Source organism: Chiroxiphia lanceolata, chromosome 6, assembly GCF_009829145.1.
Source record: "Chiroxiphia lanceolata isolate bChiLan1 chromosome 6, bChiLan1.pri, whole genome shotgun sequence".
In the NCBI taxonomy this organism is placed as follows: domain Eukaryota; kingdom Metazoa; phylum Chordata; class Aves; order Passeriformes; family Pipridae; genus Chiroxiphia; species Chiroxiphia lanceolata.
In genome coordinates this window covers 7,431,343-7,443,790 of record NC_045642.1, presented here as the reverse complement: position 1 = coordinate 7,443,790, position 12,448 = coordinate 7,431,343, and the positions used below count along the sequence as shown (strand labels likewise).

General features: G+C 36.1%; 1 long non-coding RNA gene across 2 annotated transcripts in view; it reads left to right on the top strand.

Annotated features, from left to right (window-relative positions):
• The window catches only part of LOC116788372, an 86,118-nt gene that overhangs the window by 35,389 nt on the left and 38,281 nt on the right, over window positions 1-12,448 (top strand). For both annotated transcript variants that reach the window (XR_004357614.1, XR_004357615.1), the window contains one exon: window positions 8,609-8,767. This is a non-coding gene — a long non-coding RNA (uncharacterized LOC116788372). The remainder of the gene's footprint in view (window positions 1-8,608; window positions 8,768-12,448) is intronic.

The window sequence follows — 12,448 nt, the reverse complement described above, 5'->3', positions numbered from 1 at the left end:
AGATTCAGCCTAACATTTCTATCCTCAGGTGTGGAATATAGTGAGCAACAGCTTTTTTGACATATCCGAGGCAAGTTAACTGGCATTGATCCCACAGCTAGAGAAGTGTTTTTATTCTTAGCTTGGCTAGGATCAGAATTCTGAATGTAGAAGCTCATCTCTGTGGAGTGTTCATCATTACTTTTCCCACAGAGATATAAAAATTTGCTCTATGCCTGTTATCAGGTACTTTGTGCTCCATATTAGCTTTTATCATTTTATACCTCTACTGCCTAGTCTTAAGGGAGTATATTCATTGGTTTGTCAGACCTGTAAAAGTTGGCATCAGTAGATGCAGCTAATTATTTCATCTATTCAAACCAATTTATAGTATACCTAATATAATATAACAGAATGTAGTATAATATAACACAATATGATATAATATAATATCAACTGTATATTATAATATACAGAATAATATCATTATATATTTATATAATATATATAATACATATGATATATATTTTATATATATATAATATATTTATTATAATAAATTTCTACTTGTAAGTTGTATGTATTATTATATATATACCATATATAATAATATAAAGATTATACATTTTACATTAAAATCTGTTACTTAAATAAAACTAAGTGCTCCACCCTTGGTTCCACTCACCTGTGTGATATTCTCCACTGGAAAGCACAATGGAATCTGTTGAATTTGTTTGACATACAGAGTGTACATACCTTATTCTGATTAGTGTAGAAGGCATGGTATGAACAGGGGAAATAACAAAGGTGTTTGAATTGATCTGGCAAATGTGTACCTGCTGACACCACAAGTTATAACCAACAGAGCACTAAAGCAGCATTAAGTTCTATTATAGTGCATCTTCTCTTGACTCAGTAAATTAGAATACAAAAAATAACAAGAGATTGAACCTCTCTGGCAGTATGTGTATCTGGTTGAATGGAGAACACCATCTCTGTTTTTTTGTAATTTTTAAAAATAATATCTGGAGGTTTTTTTTAAAATCTGAATATATCCGTTCATATGTAGGGGTTTTTTTAAACTGTACTTCATTAGGAGTTAATATTTTGCCTGAATGAAATTCATATACAGGAGGTCATAGTTATGAAGATTAACTCATTTTCTCCAGGATCTTTCTCTACCTTCTACTTAAGTTATATGAATTAGGCAATATGTCTTCATGCTTCTTTAAGTCTTAAAGAACTTTTGCACATTTAGAAGAACTGCTGGAGGAAGAATGCATAAATAGGCAGACAAATATCCCAGAAAGTTCAGCAAAGGGAAATGTGAAATGCTGCAGCTGGAGAGCTGTAATCCAATCCACAAGTACAAGTGTGAGGGAGTAAAGAACATCTATTCTCATTTTTCCCAGTAGTATTTAATGAATGGATAAGAAGCAGTGGACAAAAATTGAAATGTGGGCAATTCCACTTCAGCATAAGACAAAAAAGTGGACAAAAACTGAACAGTCTGCCCAGAGATGTTATGAAGTCTCATGCTCAGAGACATTCAGAATAGCACTGGAGAAAACCCTGACCAATGTGCTCTCACTTGACCCTTCTGTGAGCAGGGATATGGACTAGATAAAGTCTAGAGGTCCCTTCCAACCTCAGCCATCCTGCATCCAGTGGATTGCAGTAATGCATCACAATGAACTGCTGTCAAGAATTCCAAGCATATTGTGGCTGAAAAAGTCTTCTTGGCCTTTCATTGTCTGGCTGCTGCAATTGCATCTCTGCAGATTTCTGTGACTGCTTCAGCACTGAATGTTTTGAAAATAGAGATGAGCATCTACAAATTAGTCAGAATTTAAAAAAGAAATACTCAGGGAAATCACTGGTTTTTGTAAAAGGCTTCTGTAGACTTGATAAACATCTTCCAAATGGTGGCACAGCTCCTTGCATAAGTATGGGAAAGCTTCCCAGCTACAGTTATGAGCCAACAAAGTCACCGTGAGTCCAAATAGTTAAAAATTAGCCTGATTTAATACTTAAATATAGAATTTGACCTCAGCAAGGTTTCCCTAGTGCTAGCATAAAGATAGAAGGAGAAAAGAGGGAAAAAGATGGGGACTTCTGAAAATGAGTTTTGAAAAAAACAACTGCTTCATTCATAATTGCTTCCTCTGCTTCTCCAGTGTGACACGGAGTGAAGCCTCCCCAAAACTCTTAATGACAGAACTTGTGCATGGACTTGATTGCTGCAGGCTTGTGTTATGTTTACATTCATCAGGATAAATATTGAACAAAGAAGGGAGATTAAAAATCTGGCCTGGCACAGATTGGATGAAACTAAACTGCTGTACCTGTTTTAATATGGTTGTAATCATCAGAAATGTACACAGAGGTATACACGCAGTACACTTCTCTCCACTTCTCTTTCATTTAATTCCCTTTCATTTCATTCTTTACTCCTAAATGAGGAGCAAAAGTAGTCACTTATTACTCTGTATTTCTCTTTTGGTCTTAAATTTATCCAGATTTTAGTTTTGTCTCCAAACTTTGGCACAGGAGCAGGTGGAAAACCTGGTTGTGAGTCTCACGTGACCAGAGTCGTTCATTCATTCCAAGCTGAACATTCACTTGCAGTGAAATCACTCCTATAGATTGTTTTAAAACAGGGAAACAAGTTGGTGTGTTTTATTCTGAGTTGATGATTTGTACCTAGACGAGCTGAGGTGGCACAGGAAGTCCAGGGAGGGTTCTGTTGCACAGACAGAACAGTGTGAGCACCCCAGCCAGTTTGATGCTGACACACATTACCTTTCTTGTTCTGTGGAGATGCTGTGTGTGATTCCTCTCCTGCAGGCCATCACAAGTTGTCACTTCTGGTTGCTGTTGGCTTGTATTTGCTGTTGTCCCACACGCTGCTGTTTGCAAAGTTACATCACAAGCTGTGCTGTATTGTCTGGAAAAATGTGTCATTCCTGCACATGAATGGATTGAAGAGTAGAACTAAGGCTATTGTAGCTCTTTCTTTCTACCTGGAAAAACAATTTTCTGCAAAATATGAAATTATGATTCTGCATTGTGAGTAAAACTTTACTGAGCTTTTTATAGCCTGAGTCATGCAAACAACTTAATATTTAGGTAGTATTGTTAATTAGCAGGAGGACAGTCACTTTAGTCCAAGGCTATTTTAACTTTTACATAGCAAGATCCTTAAATCTATTAATTTTCTATGCTGACCTGTTATAAGCTATTCTAGTAAAAAGAAAAAAAAAAAGATGTGCAGGGTGGAAGAAGTGAAGAAAGAGGCATAAAGTGTATTGGAAACCTACCAAATGTCCCCTGCAAATGGACCCTATTCAGAATCAGTAAGCGTATGATGAGTGAAGTGGTTTTGAATATCGCCTTTAGATTCCATGCTGTTACAAGGCCAGCCCCGAACATGGCAACTCTTATTTCCACACACAGTACCTCTTCACTCTCAATTTAACCCAAAAATCTGATGAACCCATTACTCCATACTTGATTTCATGGAACAAGGAGTAGATATAGTTACAAATGATCAATCACAAGCCGTGAACCAAAGCAGCAAGGCATTAACAATTCACACCATTTCGGTCCACTTGCTCAAGCAGAAGATGTGCCAGCATATTTAATGCACAGCTACTTCGTTCAGTTCAGGAAAACACATGACTCATGCTCATTTTAGGAACTGAGGACACTTCATAGGTTTTCATGCCTACCAACCACCGAGGGTTAGAGTTTGCACTTCTAAACAATTAACGTAACCGGGTGTCCAGTAAAGGTCACGGAGTCGGACAGGATTTTAAATCAACTTTTGCTCAGGTTGAAAATCAATGGAAGGAGGGCCCGGGAAATGGTTCCCACAATAAAGCCAAGTTGTGTTGTAGGAATTTGTAGTGTACAATCAACATCTCGTTCAGCAGTATTGTAACATTGTAGACCCCACAGGCATGTGCCGTCAATTCAATGGGATCAGTGGAAAAGCGAAGCAGCTGTGAAAGATTGCTTTGAGTACAGCAATCGTGTCCTTGTCATTCTGTTCAATGGTGGAAAAATCCAAATTCGGATAGGCATCAGTATTTAAGAAAATGACTGCTAAAGCATCTCTCATAAGTACCTTGGGGACAATACGATTTGACATATAGCATGTAAACAAAAGTACACAGCAGCTGTTAGATTAGTTTTTGTTGGAGTAAAACCACACTGGTGTAATTTCAACAACACAGGAAAATGCATGTTCTCCATCATTTTGTTTTCCTGTATAAACCACAATTTTGGGTAGTACATGCCAGTTACCCTGGACAAAGAGCTGCATCATGTTTGCTTAAAATAAGAAACATTGTACACTAACACAGTCTCATACCCTCTCTGTTATATATATATATATACAGAGTACAGTGCATATTGAAAGTACCTTCAGGAAAAGCCTTGTCCCCAGGAAGTATAAAAACAATTTCTAGTATTTTGGTCATATTGAGAGATTCTTTTTTTCCTATTCTGGAAAAACTGTTGATGGTTTATTTCCTGTTTTTCTGATACTGTTACTTGTTTTTTAAAAAGGATACTTTTACTGCTTGCTGGCTTATTTGCTAAGAGAAATGGATGTGGAAAAGAGCTCAGCATAATACTAATGTCTGTGCTCCAATAATGTCATGAGTTCAAGTAAGAAGAAAGTTAACAAACTGAATTTTGGGCTATTTGTTTTTATTTTTTTGCAGTCCACTTGTGATGATAGCAAATTGCCAGAGGGTGATTTTCCCATTCCTTTACAAATGTTCTGCTTACTTTTTGTGGATACCCTGCTGTGCTTTGGATTTCATGCTTTCTGTCACTCCATTTGATCAACATTGTACTCTTATAATTTTTAGCAAGTTTAAAGACAAGACAATGTAAAAAAAAAAAGTTTTTTCTTTCCTGTTTGCCACTGTGGCATCATGTCATTATCCTCATCATTTTAAAATCTCTGGGTTTTGTTTTAGGGAAAATTTCTCGTCTCTGTTCTTCAGAGGAGTGTAAAATTACACTGTAAACCAATTATTTTCTTCAAGGAAATTCGATGTTTGTCATGTGATATGAAGCCAAAAAAATCAATAAGGGGGAGAATAAAAACAATAAAGGTGTATTTGTACTGTTCAGCTTAGCTGAGGAGCAAAGATCCTTGGGTCCTCTCCTTTTATCCATGGCTGACTCTTTAGCAGCTAAGACCGCTGTGAAGCAAAAAAATGATTAGGTTGGAAAAATGCAGTTTGGTTCTAATGCGGTATTTATAATTCTGCATAGACATTATAAAGAAAAGGAATTTTGTCTGTAATTTAAAATTTTTTTCCATAACTTCAGACTCTCTTTGCTCTCTAACCTTCTGAAAGACCTACAGCACAGGGAGTTGTTCCTAAACCTCACAGGTCAGCTCATTTGCTTTCTTTCCAAGGGTTGGCTTTTGCCTTCTCTTGATATGGTCAACACACTGTTACTGTCTTCATGGTCCTGCCTCATAGCTCAGTGTTTGTAATGTTTGACCAGCTGGAATGGTGAATGGACTATGCAACACTTCACAAGAGACTTGCAAACCTTCAGGAAATTTTGCCTATAAGTTCTTCCCACCTTTGCTTTGTAGACTGTGCTTTGTATAACACCATAGTATCAAAGCACTCCAGGGTAGTTGGGAGCTGTACTGTGCAGTAATTACTGATACTCTTAATTTTCAGAAAGATATTAGTTCAGACCAATACCTTCTTTGCTTTAGGTAAGTCACCAAAATGTATGGAAGTCTGGAAGTAGGTACCTGTTCATTGGAAATCAGTCTTTCATACCTACATCAGTTCCAAATGAGAACAGAAAAAACATTCCTAAACTAGCAATAATTTTGAAGCAGCTGTGTATTTTTTGTCTAGAGCTCTAAAAGTATCTTCTGGAATCACCAAACAGTATAAAGTTATGGAATATTTCAGTAAAATACACTCTTCTGAAGTTACTGCCATAGTGATCTACCTTTATTCCTTTACCTTTCTAGGGGCACATGTTTTTGTACTTCAGTGAACACTTAATAATTTAATACCATTGATATCTGGAATTTTAAAAAGGAGGTCAAAAGAATAGGGGGAAAACCCAGAAAGAATACAAGCTCTTTGAGACTATAAAACTGGAAACATTAAGGCTAAGTGTAGAATGAAGCAAATACCATTATGGACAAAATCAGCTGATGTTTCTGGAAATTATTATTGTTTATAGAAAATTAGGTGGGTCTGATGCTCAGTGTTGCTGAGTAATTTGGGTGTTAGGTGTGTCTGAAAGTGGTGACACTTTTTTAACCTCCAAGCTACCCCAGCAGGTCTTGGAACTATCCCTCTCTGGTCCTGAAGGTCATTACCTTCAGAGAAGGTGGATTAGCATGACTGCATTGTGCTGATCTTAAAATTATTTGTGGTGAAATACTTAATAGTACTATAATTAGTGTTCAAATGTAACATTCAGTTCCGGTATACACACATTTTCTCACAGCTATGTTCAGTCTACTTACATACTCAGAAAAGCACCACTACTTTCATTTATCTTCATTTCTGTAATCATTTTCCTATGGTAACTAAGTTAAAAAGCACTGAGTAAAAGCCATATTCACTTAGGGTATTTGTAAAACTTCACTGGGATCAGATTTTCATCCTTTTATTTTGTTTGAACTAAGTATGACTATGACCACTGCTCATCACATAATGTGAAAAATAGATTTCATTCTCATGCTGCTAACTGAAGTATATTCACTCCTGTCAGTGTTCCTGGTCAGACCTTGTTCATTATCTTCTTAATTTTATGTCTGAATTCCGTGGTAAGGAGTAAGTACATTATTAGAATAATCTGGAAAAGTATTAATTAATTTACTGTCATCTTGAAATAATTTTTCCTCGTGTTCAGTTGCATGGCCATGTCCTGAGAAATCAGATTTTAAAAGGAAATATTTAATGGTCTGTAGTAGGGATTCTGGTTTAGAGTGTTCGTTTTAATGACATATTTTGAAAAAGTGTTGCTGTGTTGCTTTTTAGGGTAATCATTTGTGTAGGTTAATATACATATTAACCTTGTTCAGTGCATCCTCAGCAGTCTTAGTTTGTGAAGTCTGGTCTCTCTTTAGATAAAAGAGAAGTAAGCATTCTATATGGAAGCTCCCAGGAGTGTTTATGTGAAAATACATAAAATTACTGACTAGGTGATAAAGTTCTATCATGAATTTGTGGAAGTCAGAAGACTTGGATTTTAACATGATTTTAAAGAAACTAATGCCTTTCACAAAAATAAACACAGTTTCAGTTAACCATGTGCTTAAATCATTCATAAAATGCAGTGACTTTAGCAGAGGCAAAGTAAAGTCTGTTGCATGATTACCTATTTCTTTATCCTTGAAGGTGAATTTAACTATATGATATGCTCCTTCTTGATCTGTCCAAAAGCCTCTGGTTATTAATGAACTTGCATATGAAAGTTTCTTAACTAAGGTCTCAGTTCAGTCTCTGTTCTCACAGCTGAGTTGAACAGCTATTGAGGCTAAATATTTGCCAAAACCAAATGGAACGCGTGTCTCCTGTTCTAACAAAAATACCTAAAGTGTAACCCCCATTCCTCTGTTTTCTCTGACAAAACCTATGGTTCTGTGTTAGTATTTATGTAGCTAGGAAATGCACCATTTATACCTATATAGCTAATATGAATCTTTATGACTATAGCCTTGCCTTGCCTTGCCTTCCCTTCCCTCAGGTAAAAGCCTGAAATGCTGCTTAATGTTATTTTATTTTGTTGTATCAGAAAGGCCCACATGTGCTACACAAAAATATCTGCAAAGCACATGCACCTTAGTGATGCCTGAGGCCAAAATAATCATCCCTTATTTATCTCACATATTGACATCAGGACCCTTTGAGAGAATGCTTTCAACCTTTACAGTGATTCGAAATCTAAAAACAGCAAGAGAAAGATCTCGTTGAGAGCATTGCCATGAATCAATTTTATATATCTTTTCATTTGACCTTTCCTCATTATTAAACACCTACACTGAGCCCTTTTATTCGCTGTAAGTTGTTTTTAAGGTAGTGGCAATGAGAAGGTTATAATAAAACAGCTTATGAGGGTGTTGATTCTGTTTAATGAATGTTACCATTTTATAATATTGTAGGTGTATGTCAGCTCCTCAACAGGAAACTGTGTACAGAAACACCACGGATCTTGCAATTTTATGAGGACAATGCAAGTAGGTTTCAGCAAGGTTGGTTCCAACTCATCTGTGATAAATGAGAAGATAAGGCAATCAGTGCACACCATGACACGCCGTGCAGCTAGTTAGGCACACTTCAGAACTATTCAGGTGTGCTCACCGAGCTTAGGAGTCTTTCCTGAGGGGTGTCTCAATATAAATACGTCCTTCATGGTGGCCACTAGAAATGCAGGAGTTGCTTTTCCAAGACTTAACCCAGGTCAGATATAAATAATAGATATTAAGAGTTAGTTCTGATGCTGAGGCTGCGTTAGAGGCTCTGTGTTTCGGTTGGGTCAAAAGAATGCGTTTGCTTTTGGGGTTGTTTTTTTCTTTTTTTTTTTTTTTTATTTTCCCCTTTTTCTTCTTATCTTTGCATAGCTCCTCTGCTTGACAGATGCCTGCAAAATTTCATCACACCTTGGACCTCTTTGGGTCTTTAAGAGAGAAGGTTTCAGCCTCCCAGGAGCAAAGATTTATAGCCAAGGAGTTCTATTGGCCCTGCACCAACGATTAAAGTCTGCAAACTGTTGCAAGCAGGTGAGTTGTCCCACTCTTTAAAAGTCTGCTTTTCTGTTTTAGTTTTCAAATGTACTAATTGTATAAAACCAAGGGTTGGCACTGTGTCATAAAGAAGTGTGACATATATTGCAGGAGCTGCAGTGCCTGTTAGGAAAATGAAACGCTTCTCCTATAATTGCAAAGCCAACAATAAAGCAGTTAATTGTGTCTCTCTTTTGGTGTGGGATGTCATGTGCCTCATCTTTTCTTGCTGCATACTGTGCCTAGCTGTGATGTTCCTTGTGTGGATATTCTCTAAAGCAATCATTTTTCATTGCTTGTTCTGCTCATGCAATTTTTAATGGTCTCATAGATCTTCCTGTAAAACCAACTTAAATAATTATTTAGTTGAAACATACTTTAAATAAATAAGTAAACACTTCTAAGTATAGCTGGTGTTGCACTATGAAAAATTAAATAAATGTATCATGTTTTAAAACATCAATATTTTAATTGTGCCATCAAGCAAATATACCAGACACACATTTTAATTCGGAAAAAATAGTGGAAAACAGATGCTGAATATACTGTCTAAAAGTTTAGGAGCAATAAGATGATATTTTTTATTACTCAAATGTTTTATTTTAGGAAATATAAGTAAGAAAACATCGATTTTCCTCAGCATAGTAACATAAGTTCACTTATATGTATAAGAACGTAGATATTTTTAAGAATTAGGTGAGTACTTCATAAGAATCGGAGGGTGTGGAGGAAAAGTATCATACAGAAATTAAACAGCCAGCTGGGAAGCTCAGATTTAAAAGTGCTGTCGGGGCCCAGAGCTCAGAATGACTGCAGGAGAGATTTGAGCTCCCAGGCTGTGCAGGAAGGGGGAGGAGAGGAGCAGGCGAAGTGTCAGTCACACTGTTTATACAGCACCTCCTGCTGTCAGATCCATACAGAGAAATGAGAATTGACTTCGGGGACACTGCTCCTGTCTAGAGCTAAAGAGTGGTCAGCAAGGAGAAATCCGACAGAAACAAAAACAAAAACGAGAGAGCACGTGAAAGGCAAACAAGCAGAAAAGGAAAAAAAAAAAGCTTGTTTCAGACCGTTTTTGAGGCAGTGGAGTGATATATTAAAAAGTCAGAAATATCTTCACACTTTATGCTGATGATTCTACACTTTTAAGTTAACACTGCCTGTCACAAAAGCCATGAAACTGAACTCTATTATAAAATATAATATTTACTCTTAAATAAACACAAATATATATATATAATGCATACAAGTATTTAGCAAGTACAATGGCAATTAGTAGAACAAAACAGACAGTGCAGTTTCTAAATAGAAATTCACATGGAAATCATTTATTGACTACTTTTTGCTCTTTTCTGTGAAAAACATATAAAGACATTTCAGTAAATTAGCTCATGTTAGTCGTTCCTTTGCTGATTATCCATCAGGGTTCAGCTGGAAATTGTAAATGACAAGAAATACTTAACAATTTCAGTGGATTTGAAATTTCTTCTGAAGACAAATGATTCTTTACAATGAAAGCCTTGCATACAGGCATATGCTCATATAACCACGTTAGCCATTTGTAACTTTTAAGAGTCCAGATTACAAGGATAGATGTCAGTACAGCTATGACAGTTAATTGTCTACCCAAAAACTTATGATTAGAATAATTTAATAAACAATTAATAATAATAAACTGGATTAATAAACTGGATTAAGTGCTGAAATGAAAATTTTACAGCACAAGAATGTTAAATGTTTTGTGCAGTTAAATGTGCCAAAAGCTTGTGTTATTTGGAGTTATATTACTCCAAAGATAAGATGAAACATATAATTTGGTGTAAAGTGTCTCTCTGTTAATTTTTCCAACCATTTTCTAACTGAAGTTGTGTTAGTACTGAACATAAATGAAGTAATTATAGTAACTGCAGGTTATTTTATGCTGTGGGTATAACAATTCTTACCATGATCTTACCATATTTTGCTTATGCTGCCCTTTTTTTTCTGAATAACTCAAACAAGTTTATTTTGTAAAGAGCACACTTCGATACGATACAGATACAAAATTAGAAGGGATGTTTATTAACAAACCATTCAATGAAAATACTCTCACTTTGTCCTGTGGTGCTGAGGCCTGACAGGGTAATGCTGTGATGATTGTACAGTATTCACAGCAATATAACCTCTAGCCACTACTTGACAACATTAAATATATTTTCTTGATTTCTATTTATCTCTGTGCTATTTTGACATATGAATTACTTGTGCTTACCTTGTCTTTTCACGTAGATAAAAAGGGAATGGAAGTAAAAAGAAAGGAACAGTCTTTGATTCAGTATTACTCTGCTAAGACACTTTAGTCTGTCCATTGAAGTCAAATAGCACATACAACTAATAATATGCTAATACACATACTTCTGTAATAGTATGCTAATACACATACTTCTGTTAAATCCATCTGGGCTTCTGTTTAAAATGCCTGCATTGAATTAAAACAATGCACAGTTTCTGGTCCACACAGTGCACAGTGTCATCTTTATAATCACTCTGTTGCTTCTTGCCCCAGAGGAGTGAGGAGTTACTGTCTCTTTGCTGTGGCCTTTGTAGCCTTTTAAGGAGGACACTCAGTGTCCCTTAAATAGTATTCCTTGAGTTTAATACAGGTGAAGGAAAACAGGTAAAACTGAAAGACTGCTTGAGCTTTGGGAGCTGGTTTTACTTTTACTTTAAATAAACGAGAAAGTAGGAAAATATATGCGTATAACCACTATACTACAAAAACCTTCTATCATTTCCCTTTAAATGCTTTCTAATTGCAATTACATATGTGCATAATGATCTATAAACTTCCCTAAAATCTTGACAAAGCTTATATTGGCATTTTAATGCCATTAAATTCTGGGACTGTAAAATGCAGTTTTCTAACAAAAACCAAAACCAAACAAACATAAAAGAAAGTAAAATTTAAACAACAGTTCTGATAGAATTATTCTGCTATTAATATTTCAGTTGTCAGCCTTTTACCAGAATTTTAAACATGCTGTGTAGGTGTCTGTTGGAATTTCTGGTATCCTCAAACCTCTTTGGAGGTTAAAATCAGTTAGTTTTGTATATAATGTACATGGTTGGGTGAATGCACGTGAGATATTTTTTTATCTTTTTTTGTCGAGCCACCACCACAGTTTCTGCTAAAAATGCTTTTAGGTAAAAAAAGCGTCGCCCAAATGAAAGTGCTTTGAAGTGAGCTGTGACACGTAACAATAGGAACAGCACTATATCTGATAGCATGGGATATAGTTCACACTTTGGGAGAGGGGGGATGTCCACCTCATTAGCATTCTTCATCTGTAGTGGTGCTGTTGGTGGGGGTGTTGAAGTAGGAATGCCATTGTGCTGGGTTCCAGTGTTTGGGGACAAACACTGCTGTGGAGGGAACGTGTGAAAAGGCCATAGTACTGACAGTGAATGAGGAAGGCTGTGCTTTCTGTGTGCTTCAAGCAGGGAAGCTGTCATTCACAGGCCTAGCACAGCTAAACAGAGGCCAAAAGAGAAGACTCAAATACTTTTTAAAATGATATTAATGATTTTTAAACATTTTCTTCATTTAGAGTTAACGCTTTGTTCAAGCTGTTGGTCTGTCCTTTACTAAATGATATAAAACGTTACATGAACAGGTAAATAGAAGAATATCTCATTGCC